Below are 14,503 nucleotides of genomic sequence, written 5' to 3' on the forward strand. Positions count from 1 at the left end.
CTGCAGGTGGTGACCACAGACCACTTCTCAGTTCCTATGCTTCCTGGCTGATGTTTTGTTCACTTTTGAATGCTGGCGGTGCTTTCACTCTAGTGGTAGCATGAGATGGAGTCTACAACCCACACAAGTGGCTCAGGTAGTGCAGCTTATCCAGGATGGCACATCAATGCGAGCTGTGGCAAGAAGGTTTGCTGTGTCTGTCAGCGTAGTGTCCAGAGCATGGAGGCGCTACCAGGAGACAGGCCAGTACATCAGGAGACGTGGAGGAGGCCGTAGGAGGGCAACAACCCAGCAGCAGGACCGCTACCTCCGCCTTTGTGCAAGGAGGAACAGGAGGAGCACTGCCAGAGCCCTGCAAAATGACCTCCAGCAGGCCACAAATGTGCATGTGTCTGCTCAAACGGTCAGAAACAGACTCCATGAGGGTGATATGAGGGCCCGACGTCCATAGTTGGGGGTTGTGCTTACAGCCCAACACCGTGCAGGACGTTTGGCATTTGCCAGAGAACACCAAGATTGGCAAATTCGCCACTGGCGCCCTGTGCTCTTCACAGATGAAAGCAGGTTCACACTGAGCACATGTGACAGACGTGACAGAGTCTGGAGACTCCGTGGAGAACGTTCTGCTGCCTGCAACATCCTCCAGCATGACCGGTTTGGCATTGGGTCAGTAATGGTGTGGGGTGGCATTTCTTTGGAGGGCCGCACAGCCCTCCATGTGCTCGCCAGAGGTAGCCTGACTGCCATTAGGTACCGAGATGCAGGGGCGGACTGAACGGTCGGGCACTTCGGGCATGGTCCGAGGGCCCGGGCGGGATGGGGGCCCGCCGCAGAATAATATTATTTATTATCAGCAGCGCAGTGGAAGAGTCTCTCCCTCCCCCTGTGCTGCTGCTGCTGCTGCCGCGGCCAATAAGAAGAGGGACAGGGGGAGGGGCTGTGGCCAATGAAGATAACTGAGCTGTTAATACAAATACAGGAGGCGGGTGCCGGAATCAAATAGCGGCACCCGACCTCTATGACAGGGAGCTGCACCGGAGGGGTTAACTGCCGCTGATCGCAGCTCCCTGTCATAGAGGTCGGGTGCCGGCTATTTGATTCCGGCACCCGCCTCCTGCATTTGTATTAACAGCTCAGTTATCTTCATTGGTGGCGCCCCCCCCCCCCCAGTATAATAAACATTGTGTGCGGCGCCTCCCCCCCCCCCCCCCCCCAGTATAATTAACATTGGTGGCGCAGTGGGAAGTGCCAATGAGGGTTAAAATAAATAAATAAAAATTAACTCACCTCCTCCAATTGATCGCGTAGCTGCTGCCGGTCTCATGTTCTTTCTTCAGGACCTGTGCTGACGTCACTGAGCTCCATCACATGGCCCATTACCATGGTGATGGATCATGTGATGAGCACAGTGATGTCACCACAGGTCCTGCGTCCTGAAGAAAGTACAGAAGACCGGCTGCTACGCGATCAATTGGTGGAGGTGAGTTAATTTTTATTTATTTTTTTAACCCTCATTGGCACTGCCCACTGCGCCACCAATGTTTATATATTTATTATACTAGGGAGGGGGGGGGGGGGCGCACTGCCCACCAATGTTTATATATTTATTATACTAGGGAGGGTGGGGGGGCGCACTGCCCACCAATGTTTATATATTTATTATACTGGGGGGGGGGGCGGAAAGGGGGGGGGCTCTTTCATCTGTGAAGAGCACAGGGCGCCAGTGGCGAATTTGCCAATCTTGGTGTTCTCTGTTTATATATTTATTATACTAGGGAGGGGGGGCGCACTGCCCACCAATGTTTATATGTTTATTATACTGGGGTGTTGGGGGGGGCGCACTGCGCCACCAATGTTTATATGTTTATTATACTAGGGAGGGGGGGCGCACTGCGCCACCAATGTGTATTATGTTGGGGGGGGCGCACTGCGCCACCAATGTTTATATGTTTATTATACTAGGGAGGGGGGGGCGCACTGCGCCACCAATGTTTATATGTTTATTATACTAGGGAGGGGGGGGGCGCACTGCGCCACCAATGTTTATTATATTGACCTTCTACTACACATTCTGCATTAAAGAATGCTATTATTTTCCCTTATAACCATGTTGTTATAAGGGAAAGTAATAAAGTGAATAGACTTTCATCCTAGCAACCATGCGTGAAAATCGCACGGTTCAACCGGAAGGATGGATCCGGCATTCAGGCAAATCTTCCGTTTTTTTCGCCAGAGATAAAACCGTAGCATGCTGCGGTTTTATCTTTTGCCTGATCAGTCAAAAAGACTGACCTGAAGACATCTTTTCCGGTATAGAGCCCCTGTGACGGAACTCTATGCCGGAAATGAAAAACGCTAATGTGAAAGTACCCTAAAATATTAAGTTTAAATCCCCCCCTTTCCCAATTTTACATATAAAATATATAAACAATAAATAAACATATTACATAGCGCTGCGTCCGAAAAGTCCAAACTATTAAATTATTAAAAAATATCTCCTATGCGGTGAGCATTCGCCATTTTTAGTCACCTTGTCACCCCAAAAAATAGGATAGGACTGTTCTATTATGGGCCGAACGTTTCATAAAATGAGAAATGCACACAGCTTTTTTTGGTGTTTTTTTTTTTGCACGGTATTGAGTATCGCAATACTTTTTTATGGTGACGAAAGCGAATCAAAACTTTGGTATCGAAACAACCCTACGCCATTCTGATCGGTGTAGCGTTGTCACGATACCAAAATTTTGATTCAGTTTTGATTTGGCGACTAAAAATGTAATTTGGCTCCTAAATTTTTCAGTTCAGGAGCCAATGGCTACTAGGTATTTTTTTTAGTCTGGAGCACTGTGCCCAGCACCCCGATTCCGAATGTTATGCTGGCCTGGTAATGGCAGCGGGGCCCGGTGCAGTCACTGTATTCTATTACACCGGGCCCCGCTCACTGTAATACTAATATTCATATGTGAACAACTTGAAATCCTCTGTTATCCTCTCCCTCTCTGTACTCACAAACTCAGTAGCAGGCCGGGCGGCAGCGCAACTCACTGACGTCACGCGCCTGCTCCTCCCACTGTATGAATGAAGCAGGCGGAGCAGGCGCGTGACGTCAGTGAGTTGCGCTGCCGCCCGGCCTGCTACTGAGTTTGTGAGTACAGAGAGCTCAGAGGGAGAGGATCGCAGAGGATTTCAAGTTGTTCACATATGAATATTAGTATTACAGTGAGCGGGGCCCGGTGTAATAGAATACAGTGACTGCACTGGGCCCCGCTGCCATTACAGCACCAGATGCTGGCCCCCAGACCCTGTATTGGGGATCATTCACTCACAGGGACACTGTTATGGGGGGATCTGTGGATGACACATATATAGCATAAGGTGCTATATATGTGTCACCCACAGATCCCCCCCCACAACAGTGCCACCCACAGAGCCCCCACAACAGTGCCACCCACAGAGCCCCCACAACAGTGCCACCCACAGAGCCCCCATAACACACTGTACCCATACCACATCAATGAGCTGAAGGGGTCTGGGTGCCTTTTGTGTCGCTTTAACTTTGAAATCTTATTAAAGATTGTGTAGGGTGTGGCTGGAGGCGGGGCATTGAGGCGGGACAAGCGTGGGGCTTGCAGCAGAACATGGGTGGGGCCTGTAAGGGGGGCCCTTGATTTATTTTGCCCGGGGGCCCTGAGGGTTCTCAGTCCGCCCCTGCCGAGATGAGATCCTCAGACCCCTTGTGAGACCATGTGCTGGTGCAGTTCCTCCTAATGCAAGACAATGCTAGACCTCATGTGGCTGGAGTGTGTCAGCAGTTCCTGCAAGAAGAAGGCATTGATGCTATGTACTGGCCCGCCCGTTCCCCAGACCTGAATCCAATTGAGCACATCTGGGACATCATGTCTCACTCTATCCACCAACGTCACGTTGCACCACAGACTGTCCAGGAGTTGGCAGATGCTTTAGTCCAGGTCTGGGAGGAGATCCCTCAGGAGACCGTCCGCCACCTCATCAGGAGCATGCACAGGCGTTGTAGGGAGGTCATATAGGCATGTGGAGGCCACACACACTACTGAGCCTCATTTTGACTTGTTTTAAGGACATTACATCAAAGTTGGATCAGCCTGTAGTGTGTTTTTCCACTTTAATTTTGAGTGTGACTCCAAATCCAGACCTCCATGGGGTGAAAAATTTGATTTCCATTTTTTTATTTTTGTGTGATTTTGTTGTCATCACATTCAACTATGTAAAGAACAAAGTATTTCAGAAGAATATTTAATTAACTCAGATCTAGGATGTGTTATCTTTGTGTCCCCTTTATTTTTTTGATCAGTGTATATATTGGGGGGGGGGGGGATTTTTAATTTCACAGTTTACAGCAACACACATGAGACACACTGGGAGCACACCCATCTACCAGTCCAGCTTAAAACCATCACTCCACTCCATAATCCCCATGCCAGCCGGCCATGGGGATAGTACAGAAGGAAGGGCAATCGACTAAGCTGGATACATGTAGACTCACCACCAGCCTGGGAGATAAGAGTCAAAGAAATCAGTTGGGCTAAAGCTAGATAAAGCAGCCATATGATAGCTGCTCATTGAGCCCCCCAGGGTGCACAGTTCTCAGTTCGAAGATCCACCATGTCTCATGCTGTAGAACTCTTCTGTCCCAGTATCCCCCTCTTTTCGGGTATGGCACTACTTCTATGCCCATGAATTTAATACTCGAGAGGGAGCCTCGTGGTGACTCGCGACATGCTTTGCCAAGAGGGTATCTCTACCATGTCGCCTGTCCCCGTGTTCGCCCACATGCCTTCGGCGTTCGCGGGTAGTCTTACCCACGTACTCAATGCCGCATATGCACGTAGCTTTGTATATAACACCCTTTGTTCGACAGTTGATAAATTGTCTGATGGAATACCTTTTTTGAGTGACATTACTAGTGAATTCACGACCCTGGATGATAAAGTCGCATGCCACTCATCCACTGCACCGGTAACAACCCCATAATGGTCTCAGACAGTTCTGCCATTTATTTTTGATGGAATCAGTGAAGTGACGGTGTACCAGCCGGTCACGCAGGCTACGTCCCTTACGGTATGTATTCTGTGGGGTGCTTGTGATCACATCCCTAATGTCAGGATCTAGCTGCAATATCTCACAATGTTTCGAGATCACCTTCTTGACCTCATTGGTTGCTCCGTCATATGTGGCAATAAGGCGTATTGGGTCAGCGACTGCCTGTCGGGGCGGGGGATGTAAAAGTTCTGTTCTATTACTTTTCAGTGCCCTTTGGTAGGCCTTTCTTAAAACCGCACTGGGCTATCTTCTATCTAGGAATCTTTGCTCCAAATCCCTTGCCTACAGTTTAAAATCGGCAAGGGACGAGCAGTTCTTCCTTATCATAAAGGTATTGGCGCACAGGTATCCCCCTCTTCAGTGGCTCAGGATGATGGCTGTCCCACCTCAAGAGGGAATTGGTTGCTGTAGATTTTCTATATGTTTTTGTGTATACTCCCCCCCCTTGGACCCTTTGTGATTTCAATATCAAGAAAGGCAGAGTATCTTCTCCTAGTTCAAACGTAAAACGTAAACCAAGGTAATTTTGGTTAATCACCTGTAAGAATTTGTCAAAACCATTCGTAGTCCCTCTCCACACCACAAACACGTCATCTATGTACCTTGCCCACATGACGACGTCCACTGTCTGTGGGATAGGTGGATCTCCAAAGACAATGTTTCTCTCTCACCAGCCCAGGAACAGGTTTGCATACGATGGGGCGCAAGGACTCCCTATCACCGTGCCCCTGAGCTGGTGGTAGAAGGTCCCATCAAAAAGAAAATAATTCTGGGAGAGTGTAAATTCAAGTAGAACCAGCACAAAACGGTTGTGTGCCCTGAATTGACTGCCCCTGATGTTAAGAAAGTCACCCACTGCCCTGATCCCAAGTTGGTGTGGGATAGAGGAGTAAAGAGCCTCCACATCAATCGACCCCAGAAGTGTCTCCCTTCTTAACCTCTTAAGGACGCAGGTCGTACTGGTACACCCTATTTCCCGGGTCGATAAGGACTCAGGGCGTACCGGTACATCCTAACTTTAAATCGGGATTCCGGCGCCGCCGGGGTTAATCGCAACGGGATACCGGCTGAAATAATTCATCCGGCATCCCGTAACAACGCGGGGGGGGTCATTTGACGCCCCCCCCGTATCGGCGATCGCAGAAAACCGCAGGTCAATTCAGACCTGTGGTTTTCTGCATTTCCGGTCCATTTGGGTGTCCTGTGACCCGATGAACCGGAAAAAGACTGCGATCGGTGGCGTAATTATACACCACCAATCGCAGTCCGAAGATTTGGAGAGGCGGTGCTGGCCCTGGTGCTGAACACTGCTGTCCAGGGTGCTGATTGGTGCAGGGGAGAGAGGAGCGAGATTCAAACTTCCTGCGCTCCTCTCTCCCCTCCTCTTCCTGTTCTGCACGAGCACCCGGCAGCATCGTCCAGCACCAGCTCCTGAGTACCCCCTAATCGCCATCCATCACCCTCCTGCACCCATCGCCACCCAGGTAGGTTAGGTTCAGTGAGGGAGAGGCACCGTTAGGCAGGGAAAGAAGGGAAAAGTTAGTTAGGAAAAACTTGCCCTGCCGTTTAGCCAAATAGTAGTTTACGACCACATATGGGGTGTTTCTGCAAACTACAGAATCAGGGCAACCCATTTTGAGTTTTGTTTGGCTGTTAACCCATTTTTTCCAGTAATAAAGTAAGGGTTAAATTGGAAAATTTTCCAAAAAATTGAAATTTCAAAATTGTTTCTCCATCTGCCATTAACTCTTGTGGAACACCTAAAGGGTTAACAAAGTTTGTAAACCCAGTTTTGAATACCTTGAGGGGTGTACTTTCTTAGATGGAGTCACTTTTTTGAAATTTCTATTCTAGGGGTGCAACAGGGGGCTTTAAATGGGACATGGTATAATCAAAACCAGTCCTGCAAAATCTGCCTTCCAAAACCCATATGGTGTTCCCCTCCTTCTATGTGCTCCCGTTTGGCCAAACAGTAGTTCACGACCACATATGGGGTGTTTTTGCAAACTACAGAATCAGGGCAACCCATATTGAGTTTTGTTTGGCAGTTAACCCTTGTTTTACTCCTGGAAAAAATTGATTATATTGGAAAATTTTCCAAAAAATAGAAATTTCGAAATTGTTTCTCCATCTGCCATTAACTCTTGTGGAACACCTAAAGGGTTAACAAAGTTTGTAAACCCAGTTTTGAATACCTTGAGGGGTGTACTTTCTTAGATGGAGTCACTTTTTTGAAATTTCTATTCTAGGGGTGCAACAGGGGGCTTTAAATGGGACATGGTATAATCAAAACCAGTCCTGCAAAATCTGCCTTCCAAAACCCATATGGTGTTCCCCTCCTTCTATGTGCTCCCGTTCGGCCAAACAGTAGTTTACGACCACATATGGGGTGTTTCTGCAAACTACAGAATCAGGGCAACCCCCTTTGAGTTTTGTTTGGCAGTTAACCCTTGTTTTACTCCTGGAAAAAATTGATTATATTGGAAAATTTTCCAAAAAATTGAAGTTAATAAAGTTTGAAAAAACTGTTTGGAATACCTTGAGGGGTGTAGTTTCTAGAATGGGGTTTCTATTATCTAAGCCTCACAATATGACTTCAAACCTGAACTGGTCCATAAAAAGTGGGATTTTGAAGATTTCTGAAAAATTTTAAAATTTGCTTCTAAACTTCTAAGCCTTGTAACATCCCCAAAAAATAAAATATCATTCCCAAAATGCTACAAACATGAAGTAGACATATGGGGAATGTAAAGTCATCACAATTTTTGGGGGTATTACTATGTATTACAGAAGTAGAGAAACTGAAACTTTAAAATTTGCAAATTTTTCAAAATTTTTGGTAAAAATCTTTTTTTTTTTATGTAAAAAAATTAACTTTTTTGACCCAATTTTAGCAGTGTCATGAAGTACAATATGTGACGAAAAAACAATCTCAGAACGGCCTGGGTAAGTCAAAGCGTTTTAAAGTTATGAGCACTAAAAGTGACACTGGTCAGATTTGCAAAAAATGGCCAAGTCTTTAAGATGAAATAGGGCTGAGTCCTTAAGGGGTTAAGGACCACCCCTTCCAAGCAGATCCCAAGTATCTATGAGGTAGGAAGGCAGTGTTCTCATGGACGGTGCCAGAATGGAGTCAATATATACTCCAGCATTCTGGCTCAAGCTGTTAAAGCCCGATACAATGGGACGACCCTTCAAAGGGGACGTCCCTTGTGAAGTTTCGGCAAGCTATAGAATGTTGCCACTGTGGGATGTTTGCACTGTATGAACTCAAACTCCTCAGCTGAAATCAGATCCTCAGTTTTAGCTTTCTGCAGGATAGCATTCAGTCTTTTTTGGTATGTGGAAGTGGGGTCCACCTGAAGCCTCTCATATGTATCTTTATCCTGCAGGAGACCCAGACACATCCATTTGTACTGGGCCACATCCAGGACTACCAAGTGCCCCCCTTTATCTGAGGGTTTGATGATTATACTATCTTCCTGTTCTAGGGAAGAAATGGCCTTGAATTCTGCCTTTGTACAATTAAATCTGTATGGGTTAATTGCGAGCCCCTCTAGCTCTCGGGATACACGGTTGAGGAAGACATTCTATAGCTCTTCAGTTTAAGCGTCGTAAAGGGACCTTTTGCCTTCTTGGGGTGCGTTGTCCCCTAAATTATATAGTATATGCACATCTTACAGAATTTCAGGAGGGATACCTAGTTCTTTGCTTTCTCTCTTCTCAACCATGGCAAAATGTTTACACCATCGCAATTTTCTCGCGAACAGATTTAGATCTTTTATCCAATTAAAAAGGTTAAATGATGACACTGGCACGAAAGATAACCCCTTGCTCAGTATCGCCATTTCTGCCTTCTGTATTGATCTAGATGACAGATTCAATATCTGGCTAGATTTGCTGTGGTTGCAGGTGGGAGATTCGATGTGTAGGGTGCGGATATGGGTGGGTTGCGCGCTCTTAGCTGGTAAGGCTTTCCCTGTTCTAAAAAACGGGGACCTGTTTCTTTCTTTCCCCCTTGTTTTCCACTACTACCCCTTTGGCATCCTCTCCCTCTATTTTTTGAAAACCCCTCTCTTTCTTTTTCACTTTCAGAGAAATCTGTATCGCTCGAAGTTGGCTCAGAGTCTCTTTTCTTCTGAGTCCCACTTCTTTCAATGCTTGTGTATACACGATTTTCTCTGAAGTCCTGCAGGTCCCGATTAAATTGACGATGCTTTCGTTCTTTAAGATCATACTGGTATTTCTCTAAGGTGTTTTTAAGCTGTGTTTCTTTGTTCAAATAGTCAGGTTCCTGTTTAAATTTTTGTGTCTCCTCAATTTGTTCCCTTAGTTTACTCTCCAAAGTCGCAAGGGTGGCTCTCTCCTCCAGAAGCAGATGCATAAAGCAGAGGGAGCTATTTGTAGCTTCCTCCTCCCACTTTCGCATTAGGGTTGCAGTTCTGCATCTACTCCCTGGAGTGAGTGTAATTCTTAACCCTCTTGGAACAATTTTGTGCTTAAGGTAGTTTTCAAGGGACTGGACCTCCCACCAGGACAAAATTTGGTCCTTATAAGTCTTGGTCAACTCCTTGAAAATCACCTTAAAAGAGGGCGCATATTTTAGCGTCAGTGTTTTCTCAGAGAAGACCTCCTCTGCTTCTGATAGCCACTGATTTTTGTCAAGACCAGTTGCCAAGAACCCAGCCATGTTCTGTCTCAATTAACTACTCAGCTTATAACACGACCAAATTGTGCATTGGTCACTGCTTGATAAAGAGTATGGTACCATAAATTTCCACAAGTATATTCAAACAGATACATTTTAAAACGTAACTTTTAATAGCGTGCAGTTAAATCCCTAAATATATGTGATATACACCATTCGCTGCGCCAATGGTAACCAGGAGCAAGGAATAGGGGAGACTAGTACTGGGTCTCTGACAACTAGTCTCTCCCTACAATAGATATAAGGTGTCAGTGGCATCCCTCGCTCCTGGTTACCATTGGCGCAGCGAATGATGTATATCACATATATTTAGGGATTTAATTGCACACTATTAGAAATTACGTTTTAAAAAAGGTATCTATTTAAATATACTCCGCCCTGTATAGGGAGCAAAATCTATCCAGAATCTATCGACCTTGTCGCCATAAGATAAATCTCTGGCATTACCCACCGTTGCATAATCTGTAGGAAGACTTCTTGGCTTAGGGACCACTTGCCTGGCACCGGAAGATTTCTACTTAGGTGATACGCCACCACATTTAGAGTTCCTCTGATGTGAGCTGAGGCTAGGTGGGTAAGGTTCTTCTCTGCCCAAGACAGGATCAAGCTTCACTGAACAAAAGTGTGGTTTACGTTCCACTCTATAACCATCGATCACTGAATAAAGACAGGATCAATCCCACTTCCTGGAGGAGAGGTTGAGATCTCGTTCCTCCCTGTCTGTTTATGTAGAATACTGTCATCATATTGTCCAAGCGAATGTTTCCAGAACTGACGTATTGGATCAGTTCAGAACTTTGCTTCCCGGCACTGATTTTTTGTGCGATGCTTCTACTCAGCACCTCAGGCTGGCCGTGAAGAGCATGGCCCTCTCCTCGGCTAGCAGTCGGCCTCTATGGCTGCGCCCCTGGGTTGCCGATAATACGTAATAAGTTTAATCTCTGTGGCCTCCCATACGAACCAGGGAGGCTCTTTGGCTCTAAAATGGACAAATTAATGCAGAGCCTTGCGGATAAGAAGGGGAAAGAGGGTTGGGAGTCTACTCCCCCATATTCCTAATCCCGAAGCCTTTGGGCGAGCGGCGTATGATCATAGATCTTCAGGATGGAGACCATTCGTTCGCGTGGTAAAGCGTTACCAGCTTGCTGTGCTCCCCTTTTGCATTTCTTCCGCTCCCCACACCTTCACCAAGGTTGTGGCTCCGGTTGTCACCCAACTCAGGCTTCAAGGACTAGAGATCGTCCCATACCTAGACGACTGGCTTCTAAAAGCCGCTACTCTAGACGATCTTTTATCTCATCTTCAGCTGGCTCTTCAGTCTCTCCAGCGTCTGGGCTGGCTTATAAACTGGGAAAAAAATCAGAAATCCTTCAGTCTACCTCCAAGATGTTCCTGGGTTTCCTTGTAGACTCCGAACAGATGACATTCTCTTTCTCCAGAAAGGAAGAATCGGGTAATAAGAGCCGTGCAGCTCCTCGGCGAGTGTCCATCAGAACTCTCATGAAGATGTTAGGCCACATGTCAGCGTCTGCGGAGGCAGTTCCCTGGGCCCTATAGCATCTACGTCCACTTCAGGAAGAAGTGTTAGCAGTCTGGAACCGCAACCCCAGGGGGTTGGACAAGACGCACTCCCTGTATGCCAAAGTCCTTTCCTCCCTCAGGTGGTGGAGGAACCTATCAGATGGGAGGTCCTTGATTCAACCTCGTTGGATCACGTTGACCACAGACGCCTCCCTTCTAGGTTGGAGAGCCCATCTGGGGGAGAATCCAGTACAAGGTACCTGGAGTCCGCAGGAGAGGCTTCTCTCATCCAATCTGAGAGAATTGAGAGCAGTTCGTCTCGCTCTTTGCCATTTTACTCCTCTCGGTAAGAGTCCACTCGGACAATACTACGGTAGTCCCTTACATCAACAGACAGGGAGGTACAAGATCTCAACCTCTCCTCCAGGAAGTTGGTCTAATTCTTTCATGGGCAAAAATCAGTCTATCCCACCTTTTGGCTGTTCACATCAGAGGGGATCTCAACATTGTTGCAGATCGTCTGAGTCACGGTCTACCAGTCCCAGGCGAATGGTCGCTGAACAGAGACATCTTCACCCAAATCACTCTCCGGTGGGGTACTCCAGAGATAGACTTGATGGAGACCTGATTGAACACCAAGGTGGACAGATTCTGCTCCCTCTACAAGGAGGACAATCCTCTGGCGATAGACGCTCTGTCCATAACATTGAGGTTCAGGCTGGCTTATACACTGCTCAAAAAAATAAAGGGAACACTTAAACAACACAATGTAACTCCAAGTCAATCACACTTCTGTGAAATCAAACTGTCCACTTAGGAAGCTACACTGAGTGACAATCAATTTCACATGCTGTTGTGCAAATGGGATAGACAACAGGTGGAAATTATAGGCAATTAGCAATACACCCCCAATAAAGGAGTGGTTCTGCAGGTGGTGACCACAGACCACTTCTCAGTTCCTATGCTTCCTGGCTGATGTTTTGGTCACTTTTGAATGCTGGCGGTGCTTTCACTCTAGTGGTAGCATGAGACGGAGTCTACAACCCACACAAGTGGCTCAGGTAGTGCAGCTTATCCAGGATGGCACATCAATGTGAGCTGTCGCAAGAAGGTTTGCGGTGTCTGTCAGCGTAGTGTCCAGAGCATGGAGGCGCTACCAGGAGACAGGCCAGTACATCAGGAGACATGGAGGAGGCCGAAGGAGGGCAACAACCCAGCAGCAGGACCGCTACCTCCGCCTTTGTGCAAGGAGGAACAGGAGGAGCACTGCCAGAGCCCTGCAAAATGACCTCCAGCAGGCCACAAATGTGCATGTGTCTGCTCAAACTGTCAGAAACAGACTCCATGAGGGTGATATAAGGGCCCGACATCCACAGGTGGGGGTTGTGCTTACAGCCCAACACCGTGCAGGACGTTTGGCATTTGCCATAGAACACCAAGATTGGCAAATTCGCCACTGACGCCCTGTGCTCTTCACAGATGAAAGCAGGTTCACACTGAGCACATGTGACAGACGTGACAGAGTCTGGAGACGCCGTGGAGAACGTTCTGCTGCCTGCAACATCCTCCAGCATGACCGGTTTGGCATTGGGTCGGTAATGGGTGGCATTTCTTTGGAGGGCCACACAGCCCTCCATGTGCTCGCCAGGGGTGTGCAGTCTTCCTGTGGACTCGTTATCACTTCATACACGGTACGTGACCTCATTCTACTTACCTGCTTGCCTGTTATACCTTTTGCATTTTTTTTCGCTTCTTGATCAAACATTTACCATGTGTGTTTTTTCCTGTTACTGTTGTGTAACTTGCACATGCACTTTATTATCCGCCTAAACTAATTGCCATTAGGTACCGAGATGAGATCCTCAGACCCCTTGTGAGACCATATGCTGGTGCGGTTGGCCCTGGGTTCCTCCTAATGCAAGACAATGCTAGACCTCATGTGGCTGGAGTGTGTCAGCAGTTCCTGCAAGACAAAGGCATTGATGCTATGGACTGGCCCGCCCGTTCCCCAGACCTGAATCCAATTGAGCACATCTGGGACATCATGTCTCGCTCTATCCACCAACCTCACGTTGCACCACAGACTGTCCAGGAGTTGGCAGATGCTTTAGTCCAGGTCTGGGAGGAGATCCCTCAGGAGACCGTCTGCCACCTCAGCAGGAGCATGCACAGGCGTTGTAGGGAGGTCATACAGGCACGTGGAGGCCACACACACTACTGAGCCTCATTTTGACTTGTTTTAAAGACATTACATCAAAGTTGGATCAGCCTGTAGTGTTTTTCCACTTTAATTTTGAGTGTGACTTCAAATCCAGACCTCCATGGGTTGAAAAATTTGATTTCCATTTTTTTATTTTTGTGATTTTGTTGTCAGCACATTCAACTATGTAAAGAACAAAGTATTTCAGAAGAATATTTAATTAACTCAGATCTAGGATGTGTTATTTTTGTGTTCCCTTTATTTTTTTGAGCAGTGTATATTCCCTCCAATTTCCATGATACCAAGGGTATTGACACAAATCAAGCAAGACCAGACCCCGGTCATTGCGATAATACCATTCTGTCCGAAAAGGTCGTGGTTCACCCAGCTCATGAAGATGAGTCAGGGCACATATTGGAGACTTCCCCTAATGCAGGACCTAGTGTATCAGGACACAGGCCCCTGCCTAGATCTGGAGATTGACAGGTCCCTACTAGAAGCTAGAGGGCTTTCTGCGGAGGTCTTGAGAACCATTTCACACTCCAGGGCGGAGTCCACAAACAAAGCTTACTTAAGGATATACAAGATCTTCCTCCAGTGGTGTGCTGTTAAAGAGGTTGTACCCTCAGATCCTCCTCTTTCAGCTATTCTAGTTTTTTCAGGACGGCCTGGACAAGGGTCTAAGCCCGTCAACACTCAGAGTTCAGACCAGTGCTCTTTCTGCCTTTTTAGGCAGATCTTTAGCAGAAGACCCCTTCCTCAGAGGAGCCGAAAGACTAAAACCTAGCATCCTGAGACCTATCCCTGAATGGGATTTATCTGTCATTTTAAGGGGGTTGTCATCCCCCCCCCCCCCCCCGTGAACCTTTGGAAACAGTAGACCTTAGATTTTTATCTTTAAAGGTCACTTTTCTGTTGGCCATAACTTCGGCCAAAAAGATTGGTGAACTTCTGGCCTTGGCAGCCGCCGAGCCTTATACCCTCTTCCTCCAGGA

Source organism: Bufo bufo, chromosome 3 (assembly GCF_905171765.1).
Source record: "Bufo bufo chromosome 3, aBufBuf1.1, whole genome shotgun sequence".
Lineage (NCBI taxonomy): Eukaryota > Metazoa > Chordata > Amphibia > Anura > Bufonidae > Bufo > Bufo bufo.